The following is a 17,042-nucleotide window of genomic DNA, read 5'->3' as shown; positions in this document are numbered from 1 at the left end:
AATTTCGCTCAACAGCCTATAATTTCATGGATTACCCCGATTGCTCTTCTTGAACAAAAGAACAACATTACCTATTCTCCGGTCTTCTAGGACCTCGCCAGTGGCTAATGAGGACACAAAGCTCTGTCAAGGCCTCAGCTATCTCCTCCTTGGTTCCTTCGGTATTCCTGAAATACATTCCATCAGGCCCTATCTACCTTATTATTTTTCAAGACATCCAACATCTTTTTTATAATATTAACATGTTAGTATCAAAAATGCCTCTCTAAAGTTGCCATCAACCTTGTTTTTGCTGGAGATGAAGAGAATGAAATAAATGGAAAGAATGTAAAGTTTAGTAGAGGCAGCAACAATATGGTTTAGCTCAGTCAAAAACAGGATTGAAATGTTGGCTGATCATAATACTGTGAATTACATTGCACCATTATGAACATGACTTTATCCTTCGATAATGATCACATTATCATAGGAGGTACAGTTAGTAAGTTTGCAGATGACACCAAAGTTGGAGGTGTAGTAGACAGTGAAGAAGGTTACCTCAGAGTAAAACAGGATCTTGATCAGGTGGGCCAGTGGGCAAACGGGCGGCAGATGGAGTTTAATTTCGATAAATGCGAGGTGCTGCAATTTGGAAAGGCAAATCAGGGCAGGACTTATACACTTAATGGTAAGGTTCTGGGAATGTTGCTGAACAAAGAGACCTTGGAATGCAGGTTCATAGTTCCTTGAAATTGGAATCTCACATAGCTAGGATTGTGAAGAACATGTTTAGTACGCTTGCCTTTATTGGTCAGCGCATTGAGTATAGGAGTTGGGAAGTCATGTTGCAGCTGTACAGGACATTGTTTAGGCCATTTTTGGAATACTTTGTGCAATTCTGGTCTCCCCCTATAGGAAGGATGTTATGAAATTTGAAAGGGTTCAGAAAAGATTTACAAGGATGTTGCTAAGGTTGGAATGTTTGAGCTATAGGGAGAGGCTGAATAGGCTGGGGCTACATTCCCTGGAGCATGGAAGGCTGAGGGGTGACTTTTTTGAAGTTTGTAAAATCATGAGGAGCATGGATAGGGTAAATAGACAAGGTCTTTTCCCTGAGTTGAGGGAGTCCAGAATTAGAAGGCATAGGTTGAGGGTGAGAGGGGGAAGATTTAAAAATGACATAAGGGACAAACTTTTCTCTCAAAGGGTGGTGTGTGTATGGAATGAGCTGCTGGGGAAATTGTGGAATAGGAAGGGTTAAGAAGGATATGGGTCAAGTGTTGGCAAATGGGACTAGATTAATTTAGGATATCTGGTCAGCATGAGCGAGTTAAACTGAAGGGTCTGTTTCCGTACAGTACATCTCTATGACTGTATGGGATTTTAAGTGTACTTGAACTTTCGTTAGTAAAAATGAACTCTGTTTGCTGTGTTGCATGCTGGGAAATTGATTGCCACCAGTTTCTGCAGATACTTCTGAAATGTTCCAGTGAAATTAAAGCAGCGTAGTCACCGGGCACTTTGTACCATCTTGTTACTGACCTAACATTGCCTCAGATTATCTTAATTTATATCCCACTTAATTTTCTTTATTGTTTGATGGAATGTTGGCATCGTTGGAAGGCTAACATTCGTTACCATTACTGCTTGCCTTTGCACTGTGTGGCATGCCAGCCTACTTAAAGGGGCAATTAAGAGTTAACCACGTCATCAATAGTCTGGATTTACATTGAGGCCAGACCAAGTTAGGACGGAAAATGTCTTACCCAAAACAGCATTAATGAATCAATGGGCTTTTATGATAGTGTCATCCTACATTTTGGAGACTAGCTTTCAGTTCTAGATTGGTAAATTAACTGAATTTAAATTCTACTAACTGCTATAATGCGATTTGAACCAATGTACCCAAGGCATAACCTGGATCTCTTGATTGGTACAATGCCATCCCTTCCCCAAGAAGGATGAAGGAACATTTGAAACAATTGCTTTCTATACTTTGACCAGAACACCTTGATGGAAGCAAGATTGATGGAAGCTGACCTAGACGAGAGCCCAGTGAAAACAGAATTCAGTGAATCACATATTTTCCCAACATGCTATCTTCCTGTGTGTTACTGCGGCAGAGTGGGCTCCCGAATCACCAGGAAAAACTTCACACAGTGTTGACTACTACAGCACAAACCACCATTGCACCAGATGGAAGGCTGTTATCAGGTCAGCAAAACTGGTTTCCAAAACAGCTTCCATATAATCAGCTATTTTATTCAGAGTACGTTGAGTCTTTGGGGAAGTTTTTGAATCTGGATTGTTTGGCTTGTTTTGCAGCTTTTCGAGTCCAGATTTTCAAATACTAGTGGGACTGAGAATGGGTCTGGGTGCACTTCGAAAATGTTGTTTCCAAAATTGAAGCCTTCAGGGTGTACATGAATTTTAAAGTGAGAGTGGGGAGTGTTGAAGGAGTGTCATTATGAACCCGTTCACCTCTAGTTAGTAATCTGTTAAACTGTTGAAGGTGATTGCCAAGGGACTGGAGAGGGTGAGAAGGTGATTTTAAATTAGAAAATCCAAACATTCAGTAATGAAGTCATAATCACCATCACTGAAGACGAGCTTCTCAATTCCAGATTTTATTAATTAGATTTAGATTCAGCCAGCTGCTGTGGTGGGATTTAAAACAATGTGCTCAAAGCTTTACCCTGGGCCTCTGGTTATTAACTATGTGACATTGTCATTACACTACATGTAATGTGAAGATGAGGCTCATAGAGTACTAAAATGCTGCTGTCATTGAGTTCTTTGGAGCAAGGCTAAAAAAATTGGCATGAGTTACTGGGATAGGGATCTGTGTCTTTGGATTATGGAACCAAAAGAGCGAAACTGAGCCCTTGTTATAAAATGTTTTGATACAGAACTCAACTTTTGAACCTTGTTTCCGAAGCACCCAATTCTTCATCTGTCTAAGCTAAAATTTCAAGCCTATTGTCTTATCTTTCAGAAACATCCTCCCAACCCCCACCCACTCTCCTCAGTATATAAACTGCACAGAAAATGTCTGAAAGTCTGCCAAAATATTGTATCAAATTTCATGAGTGGTTGTGCTATGTGAACAAATGCTAACAAAATTAGGTCAGCAGCCAGGCAGCAAGAGAACAGACCGAAATGTGAACATTCGACAGGAATGACAGAAATTTTGCATTCTTGTGATGGCATCACAGTGCCAGTGCAAATTTTATGAGACATGATTTTGTTTCGCCCTTTGACAAACCTCAAGAATGTGCAGTACATTCCCAAGCTCGAAATGAATGACTGTCCATTAGTAGTACTGTGTCTGCATAAATAAGTAGTCTGATACGTGGAGTGAATTTCGAGAAGACGGACATGAATGCTGAAGTATTCAGAATCAGTGCCAAATGAGGTGGTGATGATGGCTGAAGAGGCTCAGAGAAGGGAGTATTTTGGCACAAAGGCAACACAGATTGCTCGATGCACTTTACCACAGAGTTTTCTGCCAAGTAGATAATGAAAGGTAATTAACTTTTCCTGTAGCATTGTGGGTGGATAGTTATTTTAGTTCTCATCTCTGCAGCTAAATGTTGCCCAGGAAAGTCAAATACAGGGTGGTTTACCTTTTTACTGTACAACTTAGAAGGAACCTTTTGAATTTTCTTTCTTTTTTGGCTATTAGGGAATTGATTCATACATCAGACACAGCATTATCTGATGAAGGGCTTATACCCGAAATGTCGACTCTACTGCTCCTTGGATGCTGCCTGACTGCTGTGCTTTTCCAGCACCACACTTTTCGACTCTCACCTCCGGCATCTACAGTCCTCACTTTCCCCCACAGTATTGTCTTTGACAGGAAGACTACACAACCATAAAATAGAGGAGTAGAATTTGGTCATTCAACTCGTGAAGTCTGCTTTGCCATGCAATCATATCTGATTTGTTTCTCAATCCCATTCTCCTGCCTTCTCCCTATAATCTTTGGTTCCCTTACTAATCAAGAACCTATGTGACTCTATTTGAAAGACACTGAATGATTTGGCCTTCACAGCCTTCTGTGACAATGAGTTCCACACACTTGCCATTCTTCAGCTGAAGAAATCCCTCCTCATCTCAATTCTAAAGGGTCATCCTTCACTCTGAGCCTGTGCCCTTGGGTCCTAGTTTCAACTATGAGTGGAATTGTCTTCTCCACTTCATCTATCCAGGCCTCTCAGTATTCTGTAAGTTTCTATGAAATTCACACCCCCATTATTCTGAACTCCATTGAGTACAGACCCACAGTACTCAACTGCGCCTCTTAAGACAGGTCTTCATCCACAGGATCATTCTTGCAACCGTTCTCTGGACCCTCTCCAATTAGTATATTCTTCCTTAGTGTCAGGGACCAAATCTGCTCACAACATTTTAAATGCGGTCTGACTAGAGCTTTATAAAATGTCAGGAAGACTTCTCTGCTCTTGTATTCTAGCTGTGTTGAAAAGAATGCTAACATTGCATTTCCTTTCCTAATTGCTAACTGAACTTGCATGTTAACCTTAAGAAAAGCTTGAAGTGGGACTCCTAAGTCTCCTTGTGTTTCAGATTTCCAAAGGTTTTCCCTATTTAAACAAAAACAGTCTATGCATCTATTCTTCCTACCAAAGTGCTTAAACTCTCACAAACCCATGTGGTTTTCCCCCTGCAACTTCTTTGCCCAGTCTTCTAGTCTGTCTAGGTCCTTCTGCACCCTCCCCACATCCTCATCACTACCTAAACCAATCTTTGTGTCATCTGAAAATTTAGCAACAACGCCTTTATTTCCTGCTTATAAATCACAACATTTAAGAGGCATTTAGATGGGTATATGAATAGGAAGGATTTGGAGGGATATGGGCCGGGTGCAGGCAGGTGGGACTAGATTGGGTTGGGATATCTGGTCGGCATGGACAGGTTGGACCAAAGGGTCTGTTTCCGTGCTGTACACCTCTATGACTGTATTAAAGCATAATGTGGATAGTTGTGGTCCCAACACTAACCCCTGCAGAACTCCACTAGTCACCGACTGCCATACTGAAAAAGATCCATTTATCCCCACTCTCTGCCGACCGCCAGTCAGTCAATCTGCAGTCCATGCCAATATCTTGCCCTTAACACCATGTGCTCTAAACATATTTATCAGCCTCCTTGTCAAAGATCTTCTGGAAATCCAAATTGATAACATCCAGTAGCCTTTCTTTGTCTAAATTGATCATTATCTCCTCAAAGAATTCTAACAGATTTGTAAATATTCCCCTTGACAAAGCCATTCTGATTCAGCCCTATTTTACCATGCACTTCTAAATACTTCATAATCTATTCTTAATAGTGGACTCTAAAATCTTACCAACAGCTGAGGTCAGGATAACTGGCTTATGATTTCCCATCTTCTGCCTTCCTCCCTTCTTAAATAGTGATGTCACATTAGCCATTTTCCTGTCCTCTGGGACACTCCTGAAAGATTTCTGAAGATTTAAGTACAACACCCTCGGTTCTGTGTTGACTGCCCATCTTCTCATAGTTGTCCCCTTTTCTGTCGAGCCTGAAATTAGATTCCTGAGCCTTTCCATGCTCTTTACTCTATTCCTTGCTCTGGATATTTTAATGGGTTTAAAATTCTTTTGATCTTGATTCACCTTAAGTTGTCGCATTTGTTCATCTATCTTCATCCATTAAATATTTTAGTTTGTTCTATTAATGAGTTTCCCTACACTTTTATTGTTCTGTTGTACAAATGGGGCTAGAATGGTGATCAGAATGGCATGCAGTATTCTAGAAGTGGCTTCACCAATGTCAACAGCTGCAAGATGACCTCCTAATTCCTAGAGTCAATATTCTGACTAATGAAGGCAATCGTGTAAAACATCTTCACCACCCTGTCTACCTGTGACCCTGCTTTCATGGAACTATGCACCTGCACCCCTTGGGTGTTTGTGTTCGGTAAAACTCCACAGGGTCCTACCACTAACTGTGTAAGTCCTGCTCTGATTTGTCTTTCAAAATACAACTCCTCGCATTTATTTAAATAAAACTCCATCTGCCACTCCTCAACCCATTGACCCATCTGATTATACACCGTCCACTAAACCACCTATTTTGGTGTCATCTGCAAATGTACTAATCATGCCTCCCATATTCACATCCAAATAATTTATATAAATAACAAATAACAATGGACCCAGCACCGAACCTTGTGGTACAATGCTGTCACAGGCCTCCAATCCAAAAAGCAACTGTTTAACTTGACCCTCTGTCTCTTACCTTCAAGCCCATTTTGTATCCAGTTGTGTAGCTCTCCCTGGATCCAATGCGATCTAACCTTTCATAAACAGTCTAATTTTTGGAACCTTGTTGAATGCTTTGCAGAAGTTCATATAGATGACATCTATCGCTCTGCCTTCACCAGTCTTCTTTCTCACCTCAGTCAAGTTATTGAAATATGATTCCCCACGCACAAAGCCATGTTGACTATCCCTGATTAGTCCTTGCCTTTCCAAATGCGTGTAAGTCTTGTCTCTCAGGATCCCCTCCAACAAATTATCCACCACTGGCGTAAAGCTTACCAGTCTAGAGCTTCCTGGCTTTTCCTTACCACCTTTCTTAAATAATGGCACCATGTTAACAAATATCCAGTCTTCTGTCAGCTCATTTGTGGTTATTGATGATACAAATATCTCTTCCCTGGCTTCCCAAAAATTTCTGGGAAACACCTGATCAGATCTCTGGGATTTATCTACCTTTTATGAGTTTTAAGATCTCCTGCGCCTCCTCTTCTGTAAAAAGAATTCTTCTCAAGACAACGTAATTTATTTCCCCAAGTCCCCTAGTTTTGTAAAGACTGGTGCACAATATTTGTTTAGTATCTCATCCATCTCCTGAGTGTCCATACATAAATGGTCACGTTCATCTTTAAGGGACGCTACTCTCTCCCTAGTTACTCTTTTGACCTTAATATACTTAAAGAATTTATTTTTGGATTCTCATTAACTCTACTTGCAAAGCCAGCTCACATCTCCTTTTGGCCATCCTGATTTCCCCCTTAAGCATACTCATGCTGCTGTTATACTCCTCTAGAGATTCACTTGATCCCAGCTGTCTACACCTGACAATGCCTCCTTTGTTTTCTTGACCAGAGCCTCAAATACTCTAGTCATACAGCATTCCTTACATCTACCAGGCTTGCCCTTCACACTAGCAGGAACATACAGTCTCTGAAGTCTCATTATCTCATTTTTAAAGGCCTCCCACTTTCCACTGTCCCTTTCTTGTGAATAGCTTCCCCAATTCATCTAATAGGATCAAAATTAGCCTTACTCCAATTTAGACATTAAACTTTTGAATCAGTTTTATCCTTTTCCATAATTATTTTACAACTAATAGAACTATAATTGCTTGCTCTAAAGTGCTCTCCCACTTTTAGCTTAGTCACTCTCCCTGCCTTATTTCACAACAGAAGAGCAAGTGTTGCTCCTTCTCTAGTAGGTACATTCATATATTGAGTAAGAAAGATCTCTTGTACACACATAACAAATTGCTCCTCATCCAAGCCCTTAACATATGACAGACCTAGTCTATGTTTGGAAAATTAAAATCCCCTTCCATTATAACCCTATTATTCTTATAGATGTCTGAGATCTCCTTATATATTTGCTTCTCAATTTCCTCTGACTATTGGGAGTCCTATAATCCAATCCTGATAAGGTGATCATTCCTTTCTTATGTCTCAGTTCCACTCATATAACTTCACTTGGCGTTCTCTCAGTAATATCCTCCCTAAGTATAGCCGCAATTTATCCCTAACCAAAAATGTCACACCGCCTCATCTCTTTGTCTCCTTTTCTATCCTTCCTATAGCATTTATACCCTGGAACATTAAGCTGTTGGTCCTGTCCATTCCTGAGCTATGTTTCTCTTAATAGTACAAACCCCAGTCCCAATTTCCAATCATGCCTTAAGTTCATCTGCCTTACCTGTTAGGCGTCTTGCATTGAAGTAAATACAGTTTAACTTATCAGTCTTACATCGCACAAAATTAGAACTTGAATGTCACTCATTTATGTCCAGAAATTTGAAGTTTGGCTCCATCCAGGTGTTTATGTAAATGTCTTGGATTTGTTGCAGAATATTGTAGTACAGGAACATCACCTTCATGGTAAAGACAATAAGCATATAGTTAATAAGCTACCCAAAGTCTGCAATAGTCAAATATCTTACACAGATAAGTGTTGGGTTACATTAACAATAGCAAAATGTTATTTTCTTCACTTCTGATTGAGCACTGTGTATAGTGTTATGATCTCTGGAGCAACCCCCAGTACAAACTTTTAAAGTGAAACTCAAAGTGAATTACTGAAATGATCACACAAATAGTAATAAAATTTAACACTTTTATTGCAACAAGGAATCTAATAGCAATGTACGTGAAAGACTGTCTTAGCTATATATATTCTGAACTACAGAAGACATCTTCCATCTATCATTCATAATGACCTGAATTCCTCTTTGATTATACTTTAAGTGTGTATTTCATTCTCCACCAATCAGTCCAAAGCTATTTTCAGCTCCTGTTTCTTTATCCAGCTACATAACTCCTTGATCTAACTTGCATCCAGCTAAAGTTAAGTTACTCTTCCAACTTCATTTAAATCCACACAAACTTTGTCTCTCCTACCTGAGCACGAACTCTGATCAACATTAAGTGGTGAACAATTATACCTTACTGCCTCTATATTTCTGTTCTGTCTCTCTTTCTCTCTCTCTTAGAGACTGACCCTGCTTGTCAGCTTCTGTGATTATTTAAGAAAAACTCCAGCATGATCCTGCAATGGTGTTCTCGGTACCTTTCCCCTTGCAAAGCCCAGCACAGTGGAAATTTGAATCACATTGGCATAGTAACTAGGTAAAATGTTAATTAGTTTTCCTTTAGATTTTATCCCCTATCCCCCCATATACCTTGGAATTAAATAGACTGTATAAAATATAATTGTTGATAAAATCTGGCATTTTAAACAGTTCCTATGACTTGAAGATGAGCTTTGTATTCACATGTTCATTGCTTACTGAAAAAAACAAATGCTAGCGATCACAGTGGGTCATACAGTATCCATGGAGAGAGAGTAAGCTAATATTTCAAGTCTAAGTGACTCTTCATGAAAGCTCTGAAGCTGAAGCTCTGATGAAGAGTCATATAAACTTGAAACATTAGCTTGCTCTTCAGATCTGACGAAGAATCAGCTAGACTCGAAACATTAGCTTATTCTCCCACCATGGCTGCTGTCTGACCTGCTGTGATCTCCAGCATTAGCTGTTTTCAGTAGAGATTCCAGCATCTTCAGTAATTTATTCTTACATGGTCATTGCTCGTATATGTGAATATCTTACACCTTCTTCCCATTAAGCTGTGCTGCCCTCACCCCTTTAACATTTAACATTCAAATCAAGTGGAATTCAGAACTGGCCACCTAACCCTCTTCATTCCACTATTTTACGCTGTTAAAATCCCAAAACATAGTAATCTTATAAAACTTTTACTTGTATCAAGTGGGAAAAATGTTATTTTGTTAACTTGATTTATTGTAATTAAGTAAAAAGCTACCCAAATTCATTGAAACCAAATACTATTTAAGGTCATTCAGTTCTCTGGCAAATCTGAATTAAATCTTAAGATGATTCCATTGTCGAAGTACAGTACTAGCAGTTACTGAACAGGAGTCCAATTTACACTCTTTTCTTGGGCTCTAGGGATCTAAACCACACTCATATTTCCCATGCTAACAGAAATGTTGGTGTTTGTATTTCAAATTGCAGAGTGGGTGTAGCTCTGACCATGTGGCGTACTTGCCAGAGCTGGTTAGCAAATAGCAGCCAGAAAGAAAATGTAAATACACCACTCAAAAAAAACTTATGTAGATCATAGGGTACATGAGTATTTGATTTTGTGATGTGAATTGTCACCAAATACAGAAGTCAGCACATTTAGGGCAGCACAGTGGCACAGTAGTTAGCACTGCTGCCTCACAGCGCCAGAGACCCGGGTTCAATTCCCGCCTCAGGCGACTGGCTGTGTGGAGTTTGCACATTCTCCCCGTGTCTGTGTGGGTTTGCTCCAGTTTCCTCCCACAGTCCAAAAAAAATGTGCAGGTTAGGTGAGTTGGCCATGCTAAATTGCCCGTAGTGTTAGGTGCAGGGGTAAATGTAGGGGAATGGGAGTGAGGGGGTGCGTTTCGGTGGGTCGGTGTGGACTTGTTGGGCCGAAGGGCCCGTTTCCACACTATAAGTAATCTAATCTAATATTCACATGGCTGTTTGAATGTTCAGTTCAGTATTCCAGATACTCCTTATCTTGTTTCAAAGTTTGGGAGGAAATAAATCTTGCAGAAATTTACATGAGTTTAGAACACATATGTGGACGCAAGATTAAATTTGAATAGTCTGGAGGAAGCTCATCAGTTTAATTCTGAAGGACAGATTGATTTAGCAGCTTTAACAAAATAAACAGATCAGATGACCAAAAGCTTTATCATAAGAGCAGACTTTCTGGAGAGCCTGGAAGATATTCCAGAGTTTAGGAATACAGAAACTGTAGGTGTAGATCATTTACATTGGGAATGCTCATAAGATCAAAGTTAATCACAGATATATTAGAGTTGTGGGGTGGAGGAAATTACAGAAATAAGGAGCAGATGAAGACAAGGAGACATTTAAAAACAAGGATGAGAATTTAGGTTAGTGAGCACGGGCAATTTTTGAACATGAATTGGTGTGCTTTGGGACACAAAAAGCAGAGTTTTGGACAATATTTGCAGGATAGAATGTGGTAGATCATCCAGGACTATGTTGTAATATTCATATCTAGATGTAACTTTGAATGAAGGCTTCAAAGCAAATCAGTTGAGGCAAGGGTAGGTTTGGGCAATGGGTAACCTTAGTGTTGGTGGAAATATGTGTTCAGAAGTGAACTCAGGAACTAACACAGTTGAAAATAATTGTAATGTGATGTTAGTCTTAGAATGCCTTACCTTCACTCAGCAGCTGTGTTTGGTAGAAAGCAAAATGCTCCTATATACAAGTTAGTTTTATTAATATTAATCAATCATTGATAGAAAAAAACATACTGTTGGGTTGAATCTTATGCTTTTTAATAGCTAAATCTTAGTTGCGTTGAGTTTTTTGGAGGGTTTCTTTTGCCGTGAGATGAAATCTTACCATATCTTACCAAACATGCCTCCTTAATAACCTACCTCACCCCTATGACATTTCTCACATCTAATTCCAGCTCATTATAACAAGCTCCACTTCTGGAATACCTCACAACTCATTGATAATCCCGGAATTCACTGGATCCCGGAATCCCGGAAGGTCATCTTGCATTTGACCTTCCAAAATGCATCACCTTAAATCTGTCTGGATTAAACTCTGTATGCCTTTTCTCCACCCAAATTTCCCACTGATGTATATCCTGCTCTATCCTTTGACTATTTTCCTCACTATTCATAGCTCCACCAATTTTTGGGTTATCTGCAAACTTACTAACAAAATTATTGCAAAATTATTTATATATGTAGAAAACAACAGATGTCCCAGTATTGATCCTTATCAAACATGACTGGCCACAGATATGCAGTCAAAAAACACCCCTCTGCAACTATCTTCTTTGGCCAAGCCAATTTTGTATCCAATTTATTATCTTGCCATGAGTCCCATTTGACCTAATCTTCTGGACTAGCCTACTATGAGGGGCCTTGTAAAATGCTTTAGTAAACTCCATGTAGACAACATCCAGTCCTATAGGCTCAGCAATCATTCTCCATGAATTCCTGTAAAACATTCAATCAAGGTTGTGAGACAAGACCTTCCATGCATAAAGCCATTCTGACCATCCGTAATAAATCCATATCTTTTGAAATGTGAATAAATCCTATACCTACAAATTTTCTTCAATAATGTCCCTACTTCTGATGTAAGGCTCACCGGCCTATAATTTCCTGAATTATTCCTGTTATCCTTCTTAAAGAGAAAAGCAACATTGGCTATTGTCTACTCTTCTGCGTCCTTGCCTGTGGCTAAAGAGGATACAAAGATCTCTGTGAAAGCCCTGGCAATCTCCTCCCTGGACTCCCTCAGTATCCAGATATAGGTCCATTCAAACCCTGGGCACTTATCTACCTTCAAGACACCTGACACCTCCTCCTTAATGTCTACCTAAAATATCAACATATCCCCCCCAATCTTACCATTATCCTCGTTCTTCTCCTTGGTGAATAATGAGGCAAAGTACTCATTGAGGAGCTAACACACTGACTGGCTCTGGCTCCAAGCATGAATTTTATCCTTTGTCCTTTACTGTCTCTCTGGTTAACCCCTTACACACAATATATATACAAAATACATTGGGATTCTCCTTAATCCTACTTGTCATGGTCCCCCTTAGCCCTCCTAATTTCTTGCTTAAGATCATTCCTGCTTCCTTTATATTCCTCAAAGACTTTGTCTGATTTTATTTTGTGAAACTTACGTATGCTTTAATTTTTCTTTTTGACTAAACTTTTCATAACTCTTGTTCCTAAGGGTTGCCATTCTAAATTTTCATCTTCATTGGAATACGTTGGTTCAGAACTCTGATCAACTGGCCTTTAAAAGACTGGATATACCCTAAAACAGCAACTCCCAATCTCATTTCACCTGTTCCTGCCTAATGCTACTGTAATTAGCAGTCCCCCAGTTTAGCACTTTCATCCAGGACCAGTCTTATCTGATCCATAAACTATCTTAAAACTTACAAAATTATGATCGCTGTTCCCAAAATTCTCTGCATCGCTACTAACTAACTTGCTCGGACCACCTCTCCTCCTCCACCAACAGTAGTACCTATGCCACCTGTTTTCATCTCCCTAAATACCTCCCTCTTTCTCATTCGAGGAGGAAAGCAGCTCTCATTATGCCGGAAAGAGTCAGGACAGTTGGTGGCCTATCCAAATTTCAGCTCCAAGTGGCAGATGGACTGTTTCTAAGCTTTTGGAGTGCCCTTAACTTAATATGCCAGGATTCACTGAGCTCTTCTGTCAGGCAGAAGATACAAAAGCTTGCACAAGCTTTATTCACCCTATGATCTGCATATCCTTGCTTACTATGATCTGCCTGTACTGCTCGGAAATAAAGCTTTTCACTGTACTTAGGTACATGTGACAATCAATTTTGACAAGTAGGAATGAAGTTTTGAGATTTGTCTTAAAGATTTGAATTCTTCTGAACTGTTAGTCTCTCCAACCCAGAACACTCATCTGGTTTGAATCATAGACCGACTGAAAACCCAATCATTCGACTTTTCAGAACATCTGCAGGCAGTTGGTCACTAAGCTTTGTCCCTTGTCAGAACAGGATTTCACACATTTGGCAGCTTCACTTGCCATTCCCTGCCAGTAGCTGCCAAAGTTGAGTCCTGGCACTGATCTCCATGCGAATGTGTTCCCACTGACTTTCAACCATAGTAGCTCCTCCTTTCTCTCATAGGAATAGTCATCTTTCTCCTGTCCTTTTCATTTCCTTCACTGTGATTTCCAGTGCAGCATTTTTGGAGTCCATAAATTCTCCTGGTATGTGATTTATCACATTTTTTGAGCCAGATTTAACATCAACCAAGACACTCCGCACATGCTCCAGCTTGCTCCAACCACAATGTATCTCTCCTTAGAAAGGTTTGAGCAAGTTGGGAGTATGCTTATTGGAAATGAGAAGAATGAGAAGTGATCTAATTGAGGGATGTTGATTTGAGTCGATAGGTTAGTTGAGGAAGGATGTGTTAGATCCAGGAAGAATGTTCCTGATGGTAGGAACTCCAGTACCAGGGTTCATAGTTTATGGATAAGACTTTTACAACTGAATTTAGAAGAAACTTCTTCACCCAGAGAGTGGTGAGGCTGAGGAATTTATTATCATAGAAAGTGGTTGAGGCCAAAACATTGTGTCTTCAAGAAAGAGGTAGTTATTGCTCTTGTGGCTAAAGAGACCAAAGGATATGGGGGGAGAACTTGATTAGGATATTTCCTGATGAAGGGCTTTTGCCCAAAATGTTGATTCATCTGCTTCTCAGATGCTGCCTGACCTGCTGTGCTTTTTCAGCACCACACTCTTGACTCCGATCTCCAGCATCTGCAGTCCTCACTTTGTCCTATTGAGTTTAGTGATCAGCTGTGATCGTAATGATGGTGGAGCAGGCTGGATGGGTCTAATGGTCTTTTCCTGTTGCTATCTTCTATGTTTTTATCAGTTTTCTCAGCCTGAACTCAGCATTAGTTTTTGTTAGTCTTGAGAATTCTCTTCCTCAGAGAGCAGAAGAGGTTGGGTCTTTGAACATATTCAATAATGAGCCTCACTATTGATCTACAATGGTGTCAATTGTTACAAAAAACAGGCAGGAGAGTGAAGTGAAGGTCAAAATTGGATTAGCCATTATTGGCACAGCAGGCGTGAAGATGTGATGAGCCAAATAGCCTATTCCTGCTCCTATGTCAATACCCTTTGTGGATATATTTTCTGGAGCTTTGCATAATAATCTTTGAGGAGAAAGTGAGGACTGCAGATGCTGGAGATCAGAGCTGAAAATGTGTTGCTGGAAAAGCGCAGCAGGTCAGGCAGCATCCAGGGAACAGGAGAATCGACGTTTCGGGCATAAGCCCTTCTTCAGGAATGATCGACGTTTCGGGCATAAGCCCTTCTTCAGGAATGATCGACGTTTCGGGTATAAGATAATAATGTTTGAAGGAAGTTTTTTTTGACTATGAAGAAGGAATGAATAAATTTAAACCGACAATGTTTTTACTTTTGATTACTTTTTTGAATTTATTGAACTCTTGATTAAGTGAGCGGGCTGGATAGGAAAGAAGCAAGGACAATATGAGCATAAAACATTTTCACACAGCATGTAGTTGGACATGGGATGCACAGCCTCGAAATGTGGTGGAGCCAGGGGTATTTGAGACATTCAAGAGGGCATTGGACGTTTTTTTGGATTGTAATAGTGTGCTTGGATATGGGGAGAAGGCAAGTGATTGGCTGTGGATAATAGAACTAGGTGCAGGCATGATGGGCAGAATTCCTCTGCAACATAATAATTGTGATATCCTGTAACTGTAGAAAAACCTTCCAATATTATTTGAGTTTGGTTGTCTTGTCTTTTATTTGGGGGTTGATGAAGCTTGGAGAGAGGTTAGGATGAAGGAAGATTCCCGAAGAGGTAAGGTTCCATTATACTATTCCTTCATGTCAAGGCACAAAGCAATCCTAGATCATTGAAAATAACCGCTGTCTTTGATACATTCTGACTCAGTGGAATAGAATTGAAGGAAAGGAACTTACTGAGATAAGAACTGGGGCTAACCATGCCATCAAACACTTCTTATTTCTTTTTAAAAAACTAAAATATAACAAGTTCAATTTGATAGTCAGTTTAAAAACAACAGAAAGAAAGGACCATGGCTTATTTTCTCCAAAATGCACAGACATAAATCATAATGGCTGCATTTAGAACCATGGAACCCTTATGGTGCAGAAGGAGGCCATTTGGCCCATTGAGTCCATACCATCCATCTGAAGAGCATCTCACCCAGACCCAGCCTCCTACTGTCTCCGTAATCCCACAATTACCATGGCTAACCCATGGAGCTTACATATCCCTGAAAAGTACAGATAATTTCTGCATGGCCAATCCATCTAAGTTTGAATTGTACGAGGAAACCAGAGCACCCAGAAGAAACCCACACCGACACAAAGAGAATGTCCAAACTCCACACAAACAGTCACCTGAGGATGGAATCAAACTGGGGTCCCGAGTACTGTGAGGCTGCAGTGCTAACCACTGAGCCACTGTGCCATCCATTTCTAACAGTTCACTTTAAGACAGGTTTGAGATTGAGTTGGGGCTTTCCTGTCCATTATAGTGCCTCTTCCATCTTCATACTGGCTCTACTTTATGATTACCAGAAGTAACACATTGCAGGGGAGGTTGGTTTAACTTCTTTGTGCTGCAGAAAGATGTAGAAGTTTCAAGTTCAATCAGAAATTTTAATTTTGTCATGATGTAACGCAAAGCAGTTCACTTGCCAATTTGATTGAGAACACTGTGGGAATGATTCAAATATAAAGGACAGCTGAGGCTGCAATTTAAATTCTCTTCCCTAAATCAATGGAAGACTGTCCCGCTACAGTCCCTGCTTTTCATTGAAGTATAATTTCTGCTTCAAAGAGCGAGGTAAGTGAAAGGAATGTTTGTCTTTCCAGCTTCCTTGTGTTGTGAGGACGTGAGGAATGATAGGTAAAACTGTTTCTGATTTATTTGTATTCTGACAATGCTGCATTAAAAGTCAGCCGTTTCCTACTTTTGTGTGGGAATAAGCTAGTAAACTCAGGCGAAACATATCTTGCGGATGTTGACCATCAGCTGCAGAGCTGTTGAACAGGAAGCAGAGTGCCATGGGATTACATTTTCCATTGAAATGTGCTTAACAACCATCAATCATTAGAGGCATTGCTTGTAAAATTTTTTTGTTTCAAAATTTAATTTCTGTCGTCAGCATTTATAGAATTAAGCTTTGACTAATAACCAGCTATACATTCCTAGTTTAGTGTGCTTAGTTAAATAGTATTTGTACATTGAGGAACTTTTTTTCATATTCTTAATGAATATCTATGGTAAATTCAGGTTAATGGCAGTTTATGTATTGACTATCTTATGAAGTCCTAATAAGACCTAACAACTTGTTTGTAACAAAGGTCAACTCTCACATAGCAGTGAACAACCAACTAGAACTTGACAGGTATCGCTTTTACCAAAATGCCACAGGTCTGCAGAAACTCTGCATCTTGACTGGTCTGTTTGGTATAGATTTGCTAATATTATCTTCCAATCAACTGAAACTGCTGCAGGAACTGTATATTTGCTTTTTCTCACCATCTGGGTCTAACCTATGTCTTGTTCAGCCTGAGGACTCATTGGCATCTACTGAGCTGTGTTTTCTCTGGCTCCTTTCACGTAGTTTCAGCCA

General features: G+C 39.9%; 1 protein-coding gene across 18 annotated transcripts in view; it reads left to right on the top strand.

Moving 5' to 3' along the window:
* LOC122562011 (nuclear factor 1 B-type-like) overlaps positions 1-17,042 on the top strand; it is a 637,597-nt gene that overhangs the window by 314,421 nt on the left and 306,134 nt on the right. The window lies entirely within an intron of this gene.

This window comes from Chiloscyllium plagiosum, unplaced genomic scaffold (assembly GCF_037043375.1).
Source record: "Chiloscyllium plagiosum isolate Xiang-an unplaced genomic scaffold, Cpla_swu_hap1 HiC_scaffold_2, whole genome shotgun sequence".
Classification (NCBI taxonomy): Eukaryota; Metazoa; Chordata; class Chondrichthyes; order Orectolobiformes; family Hemiscylliidae; genus Chiloscyllium; species Chiloscyllium plagiosum.
Note: the sequence above shows the minus strand (reverse complement) of the source record. Positions and strands in the feature narration are given on the sequence as shown.